Raw genomic sequence first — 11660 nt, forward strand, 5'->3', positions numbered from 1 at the left:
AGCAAACATAACTGCCAAAAAGACTAGGTCTTACGTAGTTAGAGCCGGTGGCAAGGCAACAATTACGTCACTCCCTATAGTATCTAGTCAGTTTTCTAATATCGTTTTCCTATGCGAACACGGTTAGTAAACCTGCAGAAAACACAACCACATGAACCTTTCGTGCCAGCACTCACGAAAGCGTCCCCAAACATTACCATTCACTATAGAAATGGTACCCATGCGTTTAACGTTGCATGGACAACACAACAACCGTGGAAATATGTCCCCTTTGAATAGGACCATATAACCCTTCGCATACTCGTGATGCGGAATCGTGCGCACGTATGATAGATGTGGGTGATCAACCGTGATGATAGGCTCGTTGAAATCGAACCATACCACCCTTCGCATGAGTTAACATACGGAACCTGCGCACGTATAATAAACGTGGGTGAAAACAACCGCGATGATAGGGTCCTTTGAATAGAACTCCCTATCAACCCTCGCATACTCGTGATGCGGAACTCGGCACACGTATGATACACGTGGTGAAGTGCTGGAGGTTAGCAAAATAACCAATAAGTAATAGCTACCTAAAATAACCCCAAAATTCCCCTAACGCCTCTCGTACTAAGTTCATCCTTAACGATCGTACGAGATTTTTCAACACATTTCTTGCAAATTTTATTTAAAAAGAAAGTGTTTAGGACCTATTGTGTTCTCTGTCTTGCTAAACCTGCTCTGGTACCAGCTGTGGCGGAACACCGGATTAACTTAGCTAAAGCACATTTAAGTCGCCTAACATGCGATCATATGCTTTAATCAAGTTAACTTGACGATCCGTCGGATTTCATCCGATAAAACCACTTATACAGGACCGAGTTAGCATAGCTCACACGAAGGTGAGTGGTTCCAGATAATACAACAGATCATCCAAGTTAAACAAGTTCAACAATTTATTTCAACATTGGTTCAAAAATCAAAGTTTTACAAGTTCATGAGCAGCGGAAAAGGTAAAACAGAACGGCGGAAGCTAGCGTCGGGTCGGATGTCCCTGATGAGGCCGATCAGGACATCAATGGTCCCTGTCCTCGCTGTCCGAGGAGGGATCCCACTTGACCGTCCACCCAAGAGGAAACTGGGGCGGCCAAGTGCCAACAGCAGCACACTCAGAAGCTTCAACTTCACCTGAAAGAGATGCCACAAACAAGGCTAAGCTACTAAGCTCAACAAGACTTAACCGACCGATGGGAAAACTACTCCACCAACTTCTAGACATGCAAGGCTCTTTGGCTGAGGGGTTTGTTTTGCCAAAAGCAACTACATTAGGTCCTTACTTTCAATATTTTAGCTCCGGTTCTAAGTTCATTATCCAGTCTATATTTGCAACTTATGCTAAGCAAACATAGTTTCCAAAAAATATATAGAGAGCAAGCATCAAGTTCATATCATCACCATGTTTCATATTTACTCAGTGTAGCATAGCGATCAAGCAGTCTTAAACTGTGAGAGGCAGACGAATCGATTCGAGTTTCTTAACCATGCATGGCGAACCTAATTTCACGACATCCGCGCACCTCAGAGGGTCGCTTCCTATGTCGGCCGTCCCCATCAATTCCCAGGCGCGTGTCAGGTCCAAACTTCCCTTGGCATGCAATGCTCCATAGTCCCGACCTCTTGTCGTACTGTGACCGCACTTGCACCAACATGATGCACTATGGGAACCTCGTTCCAAGGACAGCAGGGGTATAAGCCACGCCCCAGTTCAATCAGATACTAGGCTTCCCCATCCCATACTAGTATGAGATTAGTACTTTCAAACACTTGATCACGAACACCAACACTTTCCGACCTTAAGCAGTTTCATATAGACAGACGGGGCGATCCACCGACCACCAAAAGAGTTCACAAGGCCCTACCCTGTCCACCATCCTTATAGTTGTAACCAGAAGGAGAACAAACAACTCCTATAACTCGCGAGCGACAGGAAATCACTCAACTTTTACCGAGTCATGTTAAGCACTGCAACTACTCGGACGTGTCATGCTAATGTTCAGATCGAGGGAACTAAGTCATGCATATATGGTTTCACACAACTCCTATAACATAAATGCACATACATACAAATGAAGGCATGCGCAAGTTTAGAAAGATTGGGTTATGCTCCGGGGCTTGCCTTCGAGCGGGGCGGAGGCAAACTGGTCTTTGGCGCACTCGGTTTCAGCTCCTGCAGTCGGCAGCTCAGCTACCGCTCCGTTTTCTGGCACCGGATGCAGCTCGTAGGTGCCATCAGCGAGATTTAGTTGACACAGAAATCCAAATGCAGGGGTTAAACATTTAGACGGTTATTTCAACAACACTTGCACGCTTTAGCTCAGAAACTTGTAGCAAAGCTACAGGAAAAGGTGTGGAATTCCAAGCTTCAGTTGATAGAGAACAAGACAAAAGGGTCGGATTGGGAGAAACTTATGATCTGACCCTCAGACTTAAGGAATAACTGTACCGGGGTCCTCAGACTTAACATAGAGAAGTCCTCGAAATTTTATACAGATACCCTTGGTCAAAGAAAAGGATACAACCGAGCCCTTGGGCAAGGCGGACAAGGGTCGGTGAAACAGATTGGGGCCGGGCAAAACGGAAAAGGGGTCGGACGAACCGGACAGGGGTCGGGTGAACCGGACAGGGGTCGGGCGAACCGGACAGGGGTCGGCAGCTTACCTTTGGGCCCACTTGGTGAAGTCTTGGGGTTGGGAAGGAATAGACTCAGGAGGAAAGAATTAAGGTGCTAAGGCTTGGGCGGCGGCGAGGTCCGGCGGTGCTCCAGCGGCGGCGGTGCTCCTTGTGGACAACAAGTAAGCTCTAGCACAGCGCGGAGGAAGCAAGCGGCTGGTGGGTTAGGAAAGGCGGGTGTTGAGCAGAGAGGGGGAGTCCCTCAAGAGCTTAGTGAAGGGAACTCTAGTAGAAGCTCTAGTACTCCCTTTTATAGCTGCGCGGAAGAGAAAGAGTTCGAGCAGCGCGAAGAGGATGGAGTGCTCTGCCGTGGCGGCGATTGGTCGACGCCTCCATTGGCCGGCGAAGCGGAGCTTCGGGGATAGGATCTTTGGTCATTGGGCACTAGAGACAGAGCTTGTGCAAGCGCAGTTTTGCCGGGAGGAAGGATTGGTGAGGGCGAGCATGGGTCTGGTCGCGTCAAGCAGTGGATTGGGGGCGGCGGCTCGGCTAGGGTGCAGCAGGAAGGAAGGAAAGGGGCACGACAGGCGAGGGTGCTGCAAGCGAGACAGGGCGAGCGGCGACACTAGCAAGCGCAGGCCAACGGCTTTGCCGGGGCACGTTGTTGGGATACGAGGTAGGCAACACTACCGCAAAAAAAAAAAATTCTACCGCGTAAACCAGGAAAACTGTTGTATAAGGATCACGGGATTACCACTCGACGCACTACTGGTGTGGAAGATGTAGATTCGCGTCGATGCAGCGAAGTCGATCAACGTAGTCATACGTAGTCGATCACATCGATGTCCAGCAGCTCCTCAGCAGCTCGTCCACGTGCAGCAAGATCGCCCTCGTGCCGCGGCTCGTCGTCGGCTCGTCGTGGCTCGTCGGCGGCTCGTCGTGGCTCGTCGGCGGCTCGTCCAAATGCTGCAGGCGCAACACCTCCAAGGTATCCACACGTGCAGGGAGGAAGCGTCGCAAGCCAGACTGCTAGATCCGTGAGTTGCAACAGGCGAGGGCGTGGGAGGCGCGGCAGATGTGTTTCGCCAAAAAGGTGTAAACCCTAGGGCGCCCCACCCCTCTATTTATAGAGGTTCCTAACGGGCCTCTGGGTCCGAGGTCCATTAGTACTTCTAAACCTAATCCAACTCAGATCATATCCGAATTGGCCTCCCAGCCCCTTAAGTGTGTGACCCTATGGGTTCGGATACGTATAGACATGGCTCGAGTACTCCTACTCGGCCCAATAGTCGGTAGCGGCCTCTAGCAAGACGTGCTAACTCCTATATGCACACGAAGATCAAATCAGACGAACCATCACAACATTATATACATGTTATTCCCTTTGCCTCACGATATTTGGTCTAGCTTCAAGTCGACCGCTCTTTCTCGATCCTGTGATTCGGAATCCCTTTGTAGGTTAACTCTTAACCGTACGTAGCATGACCATACATTTTCGGATCCGATCACTCGAGGGGCCCAGAGATATCACTCTCAATCAGAGAGGGGCAAATCCCATCTTGATTGACCATGTCTCATAGCATGCTTCTTGACAAACCCGAAAGCTACCTTTATAACTACCCTGTTACGGCGTAGCGTTTGATAGCTCCTAAGTAGGTCGATGCACATCTTGAATACATGCGACAATCTTAGGTCTAAGGACAAAGCGTATATATTGTTTAAAGAGAGAACTACTTCTCGTGTTGGGTCAGTCCTAGCACATGTCTCCACATGTGCCCACATTATTAGTTCAACATCTCCATGTCTATGACTTGTGAAATATAGTCATCAACTAATACATGTGCTAGTCTAATATTCATGTGTGTCCTCACATGAACTTTGACTAGGGACAACTTTAGAATAACCATACAAGTAAAGAGTTTCACACACAATTCACATAATTGCAAATCAATTCAAGTAGCCTTTAATGGATATTCAAGGAACACAATATAAATCATGGATACAAATGGAATATCATCATCTCTATGATTGCCTCTAGGGCATACCTCCAACAGTCTCCCACTTGCACTAGAGTCAATCTAGAAGGTACCTAATACCCATAGCTCTTACATGTGCATCATGCTTAGCCTGCAGGAGTGGTTTTGTCAACGGATCAGAAATGTTCAGATCCGTGTGTATTTTGCATATCTTGATCTCACCCCGGTTAACGAAGTCTCGAATGAGATGAAATCACCGCATTACGTGTTTGTTCTTCTGGAGGTTCCTTGGCTCCTTTGCTTGCGCAATTGCCCCATTGTTATCATAGTAGAGATTCAATGGGCTGGACGCATTCGGGAACACACCAAGCTCAATGAGGAAATTACTTATCCAAACACCCTCCTTCGCGGCTTTCGAAGTCGCGATGTACTCGGCTTCTGTCGTAGAATCGGCCACCGTCTCCTGCTTGGAACTCTTCCAACTAACAGCACCACCATTTAGCGTGAACACAAATCCTGATTGTGCTTTGAATCATCTCTGTTGGTTTGGAAACTAGCATCGGTGTAACCTGTTACAACGAGCTCCTTCTCACCTCCATAGACGAGGAACATATCTTTAGTCCTTCTCAAGTACTTAAGAATGTTTTTCACCGTTGTCCAGTGACTCTCACCTGGATCAGACTAGTGTCTGCTTGTCATACTTAGCGCATATGAAACATCTGGGCGAGTACTTATCATTGCATACATTATAGATCCAATAGCGAAGGCATATGACACTCTACTCATGCGATCCCACTCATCAGCAGTCGAAGGACACTGAGTCTTGTTGAGATGTATGCCATGTGACATAGGCAAGAACCCTTTTGTTTGCCTCTTCCATGCTGAACCGCTTCAACACTTTGTCAATGTAAGTATCTTGGCTTAATCCTATAAGCCTTCTCGATCTATCTCTATAGATCTTAATGCCCAGAATATATGCCGCTTCCCCTAAGTCCTTCATCGAAAAACTATTTTTCAGTGAAGTCTTTACAGACTCAAGCATAGGAATATTATTTCCAATCAGCAATATGTCATCCACATATAAGATTAGAAATACTACAGAGCTCCCACTAACCTTCTTGTAAACACAAGACTCTTCTTCGTTCTTGGTGAAGTCAAACCCTTTGACCACTTCATCAAAACGAATATTCCAACTCCTAGATGCTTGCTTCAATCCATAAATGGATCTCTGAAGCTTGCATACCTTTCCAGCATTTTTCGGATCGACAAAACCCTCAGGTTGTATCATATACACGTCCTCAGCTAGGTTTCCATTTAGGAAAGCTGTCTTGACATCCATCTGCCATATCTCATAATCAAAATATGCAGCTATAGCTAGAATAATCCGAATGGACTTAAGCATCACTACAGGCGAGAAAGTCTCGTCGTAGTCAACTCCTTGAACTTGTCGAAAACCTTTTGCGACAAGTCGTGCTTTATAGATGTGAACATTTCCATCCATGTCCTTTTTCTTCTTATAGATCCACTTGCATTCTATGGCTTTAACACCATCAGGCGGGTCAACCAAGTTCCAAACTTGATTGTCTCCCATGGACTTTATTTCGGATTGCATGGCACTCTGCCATTTTTCGAAGTCTGGGTCCATCATTGCTTCTGCATATGTCGCAGGCTCATCATTGTCCAACAATAATATTTCCCGCATTTTGCAGAGCCTTGCCGACCTTCGTGGTTGTGGCGGTGCTTCTTTTGCCATGGGTATCTCAACTTGTTCTGCTACGTTAGCATCACTCATTGATTCTTGCCCAATCGGCTCATCTTGAACTTCTGCAAGATGCACTGTCTTTCCACTCTTTTCTCCTTTGAGAAATTGTTTCTCTAGGAAAACCCCGTTCCGAGCGACAAACACTTTGCCCTCTGACCGGTTGTAGAAATAATATCCCAAAGTTTCCTTTGGATATCCCACAAAAATGCACTTATCCGACTTTGGTGTGATCTTGTCCGACTGAAGTCGCTTGACAAACACTTCGCATCCCCAAATCTTTAGAAAAGACAAACTGGGAACCTTTCCAGTCTACATCTCATATGGTGTCTTAACTACGGATTTAGATGGTACCCTATTAAGTGTGAAAGCTGCTGTTTCTAGAGCGTATCCCCAAAATGACAACGGTTGGTCCGACTGGCTCATCATTGATCGAACCATGTCTAACAAAGTTCGATTACGTCACTCGGATACACCGTTTCTCTGAGGTGTTCCAGGCGGCGTAAGTTGTGGAACAATTCCGCAACTCTTTAGATGATTGCTAAACTCGTGGCTCAAATACTCACCTCCACGATCAGATCATAAGGCCTTAATTTTCTTGCCACACTGATTTTCAACTTCATTATGAAATTCCTTGAACTTTTCAAAGGTTTCAGACTTGTGCCTCATCAAGTAGACATAGTCATATCTACTAAAATCATTAGTTAAAGTTATGAAGTATTGGAATCCTCCTCTAGCCATCGTGCTCATTGGTCCGCATACATCGCTATGTACGAGTTCCAACAAGTCTACTGCTCTCTCAGAAAATCCTGTGAAAGGCGTCTTGGTCATCTTGCCTAGCAAGCAAGCCTCACATGTCTCGTATGATTCAAAATCAAACGAAGTTAGAAGTCCATCAGAATGGAGCTTCTTCATGCGCTTTTCACTTATATGACCCAAACAACAATGTCACAAGTAGGTAGGACTCAAATCATTAGGCCGAGGCCTTTTAGCACTTACGTTACAGACAGGTGAACCATCAAGATTTAAAACAAATAATCCATTCACAATGGGTGCAAAAGCTGTAAACATATCATCCTTAGAGATCACACAACCATTGTTTTCACTCGCAAATGAATAACCATCCTTCATCAAGCATGAAGGAGACAAAATGTTTCGACTTAAACTAGGAATGAAATAACAATTATTCAACTCCATAATAAATCCTGACGGGAGGTGGAGTTGCATCGTCCCGACAGTCAACGCAGCAACTCTTGCATTATTGCCCACGCGGAAATCAACTTCTCCTCTTTCCACGCTTCTACTTCATATCATTCCCTGCATCGAATTGCAAATATGAGCAACCGATCCGGTATCAAATACCCAAGAATTAATAATTGTATCAGCGAGAAATATGTTGTCTATAACATTAACAACAAGCGTACCTGAGGTAGAAGTACTCTTACTTCCGCCATTCTTCAACGAAGCTAGGTACTGCTTGCAGTTTCTCTTCTAGTGACCAGGTTCATGACACTAAAAGCACTCTTTATCTGGAGCAGGTCCAGCTTTAGCCTTGGGCGCTGGGTTTGGCTTGGACACTCCAGCCTTACCCTTCTTCTTCCATGAATTGCCCTTCTTCTTGAAGGTAGGCTTGTTCTGTACAGCCATCACATGGCTGCTGCTAGCGCTTTTCTTAATGTCAACCTCTGCTGTCTTGAGCATACCACACAGTTCATTCAGACCCTTCTCCGTCCCATGCATATGGTAGTTCGAGATGAAGTTCCCATAGCTAGGCGAAAGAGATGAAAGAATGAAGTCAGTGGCCAACTCTTTGCCCATTGGGAAGCCCAGCTTCTCCAATCACTGAGTGTAACCAACCATCTTGATTACATGTGGTCCTACTGCTGCGCCTTCTGCTAGCTTGCACTCCAGAAAGGCTTTGGACACATTGAACCTTTCAGTCCTAGCCTGTGTCTGGAACATGTCCTTGAGCATCACGATCATATCGTGTGCCTCATGATTTGTTTCGAACTGCATCTGCAGCTCGGGTTCCATGCAAGCAAGCATAAGGCAGCTTACCTCAAGATTAGCATCAAATGCCTTCTTGTAAGCAGCCTTAACGGCAGCAGATGCATCATCAGCAGGTACTGGTGGTAGTGGGGTGTCTAGAACATCTTCCTTTTTATCGGCACTGAGAACAATTCTCAGGTTACGAATCCAATCCGAGTAGTTTGTTCCATTCAACTTGTCCTTCTTAAGGACCGAACGCAAAGCAAACGGTGTGGTGTTGCTAGGTGCCATTTAATCTACAACAAAAGTAATGCAAAATACACTAAGACAAATGTATCCATGATAGAGCAAATCACATTAAACTATTTTAACAGAATCTACTCCCACTAAAATCAATATCCCTCTATAGATACTTAATGATTCAGGATCCACAACTAACAAATCTACTAGTGAGCTTTAGCATCACCGCTAGCAAACAAGGTAGATCGGTAAGCAACTTTTGCTAATCATATCACATATGAATCCTGTTGTTGGGTGACATCTCCATGTCTCGGCGCCCAACCTTTATGCCCCAAGGTCCTTAACCATTAAGATAACCTTGTTAAGCAAACCAACCCTTATGCGTGTAAGTGTCCGACACAAACCCGTCTAATCAAGGAAAACTAGTGGCACCCTAATTTCATAGACCCACCACTAATTGTACAAGACATGGGACGGTGCAAGTTTTAGTTGGGAGGGCATACTAACTTAAACTTTGTGAGGGATCGTTCTACTTCTAACATCACAACATGCCGAAAGTAAAACATAAACAGAATAGCATTCACACAGTTGTGACACAGTATGGCCCGTTTTTCTTATGGTGATCTCCATCTCCATAGAACATGTTCACCATGGTGATCTCCATCTCCATGTTCCATGTGCGTCATCCTCCTAGTGATGAGTCCTCCAAGAACTAGAACATGCTATTACGCCTAATAGCTAGTAAAGAAGCTAGTAATGAAGATTACATAGTTGCTTGGATCATCACAGATTGGTACGCAGACCATTAAATACATTAAAGTGACAACACATATGGCTCCTGCCGTGTTGCCATACACGCGACACGCAGGTCACGAAAGAGTTACACACATGCATCACATACACAAAAGGGCCATACTGATCACAAGATACATACATCCTGCAAAACAGAGTTAAGCGTCCTAACGTTCCAAACTTCGGAGGCCCGAAACTCCATCTTACAAGCCAAATTTGGGAAATCTAATTTCACCAAAAACGGTAAAGCCGTTGAATTTCATGTGTACCTTTTTCTGTAGATCAATTTTCATATAAAATTCGCCCCGATTCGAGATCATACCGAAAAGTTACGGTTGATTTACCGAAGCATACGCACACAGCAAAATCCCGACCCCGGCAGTAGATCCCATCTACTATTGCACATCTCATGCGCCTGGCGTATGAACCTGGATTTCGATTCGACCGATCACATTGATCTTCGCTCACTGCAACTGGAATTACGTGTATCACTTAACTTCGATGGCGGAAACCCGACCGGAAGGAGTATGTCATTACACTACCATTGCAGCAAGAACACGAAACCAGGACATAGATCAAATTGAAAACTCGCATATCTCCATATGCACACATCCCGAATCCAAAACTAAACAACTACGGCTCTGATACCACTGTTGGGATACGAGGTAGGCTACACTAGCGCAAAAAAAAAATTTCTACCACGTAAATCAGGAAAACTGCCGTATAAGGAACACGAGATTACCACTCGATGCACTACTGGTGCGGAAGATGTAGATTCGCGTCGATGCAGTGAAGTCGATCAATGTAGTCGTACGTAGTCGATCACGTCGACGTCCAACAACTCCTCAGCAGCTCGTCCACGTGCAGCAAGATCGTCCTCGTGCCGCGGCTTGTCGTCGGCTCGTCGTGGCTCGTCGGCGGCTCGTCGTGGCTCGTCAGCGGCTTGTCCAAATGCTGCAGGCGCAACACCTCAAAGGTATCCACACGTGCAGGGAGGAAGCGTCGCAAGCCGGACTGCTAGATCCGTGAGTTGCAACAGGCGAGGGCGTGGGAGGCGCGGCAGATGTGTTTCGCCAAAAAGGTGTAAACCCTAGGGCGCCCCACCCCTCTATTTATAGAGGTTCCTAACAGGTCTCTGGGTCCGAGGCCCATTAGTACTTCTAAACCTAATCCAACTCAGATCACATCCGAATTGGGCTTCCAGCCCCTTAAGTGTGTGACCCTATGGGTTCGGATACGTATAGACATGGCCCGAGTACTCCTACTTGGCCCAATAGTCGGTAGCGGCCTCTAGCAAGACGTGCTAACTCCTATATGCACACGAAGATCATATCAGACGAACCATCACAACATTATATACATGTTATTCCCTTTGCCTCACGATATTTGGTCTAGCTTCAAGCCGACCGCTCTTTCTCGATCCTGTGATTCGGAATCCCTTTGTAGGTTAACTCTTAACCGTACGTAGCATGGCCATGCATTTTCGGATCCGATCACTCGAGGGGCCCAGAGATATCACTCTCAATCAGAGAGGGGCAAATCCCATCTTGATTGACCATGTGTCATAGCATGCTTCTTGACAAACCCGAAAGCTACCTTTATAACTACCCTGTTACGGCGTAGCGTTTGATAGCCCCTAAGTAGGTCAATCCACATCTTGAATACATGCGACAATCTCAGGTCTAAGGACAAAGCGTATATGTTGTTTAAAGAGAGAACTACTTCTCGTGTTGGGTCAGTCCTAGCACATGTCTCCACATGTGCCCACATTATTAGTTCAACATATCCATGTCCATGACTTGTGAAACATAGTCATCAACTAATACATGTGCTAGTCTAATATTCATGTGTGTCATCACATGAACTCCGACTAGGGACAACTTTAGAATAACCATACAAGTAAAGAGTTTCACACATAATTCACATAATTGCAAATCAATTCAAGTAGCCTTTAATGGATATTCAAGGAACACAATATAAATCATGGATACAAATGGAATATCATCATCTCTATGATTGCCTCTAGGGCATACCGCCAACACACGTTACTGGCAAGGCGGGAAAAGGATTTGTCACTGCAGGCGCCGTGGTTTGTGAGGGCGGTATCGTCGCGGTGCGCGCGCGTGGGCAGCGCGACTGAGGGGGGCGATGGAAAAGTCGGAAGGCATTGGGATGCATGGCCGTGGATCCGGGTGAGGAGATGTGCGCAGGAGACGAGGCGGACTGGCGCGGCAGTGGCCAATCCTTGGTCG

Source organism: Setaria viridis, chromosome 9 (assembly GCF_005286985.2).
Source record: "Setaria viridis chromosome 9, Setaria_viridis_v4.0, whole genome shotgun sequence".
NCBI classification, from domain to species: Eukaryota; Viridiplantae; Streptophyta; class Magnoliopsida; order Poales; family Poaceae; genus Setaria; species Setaria viridis.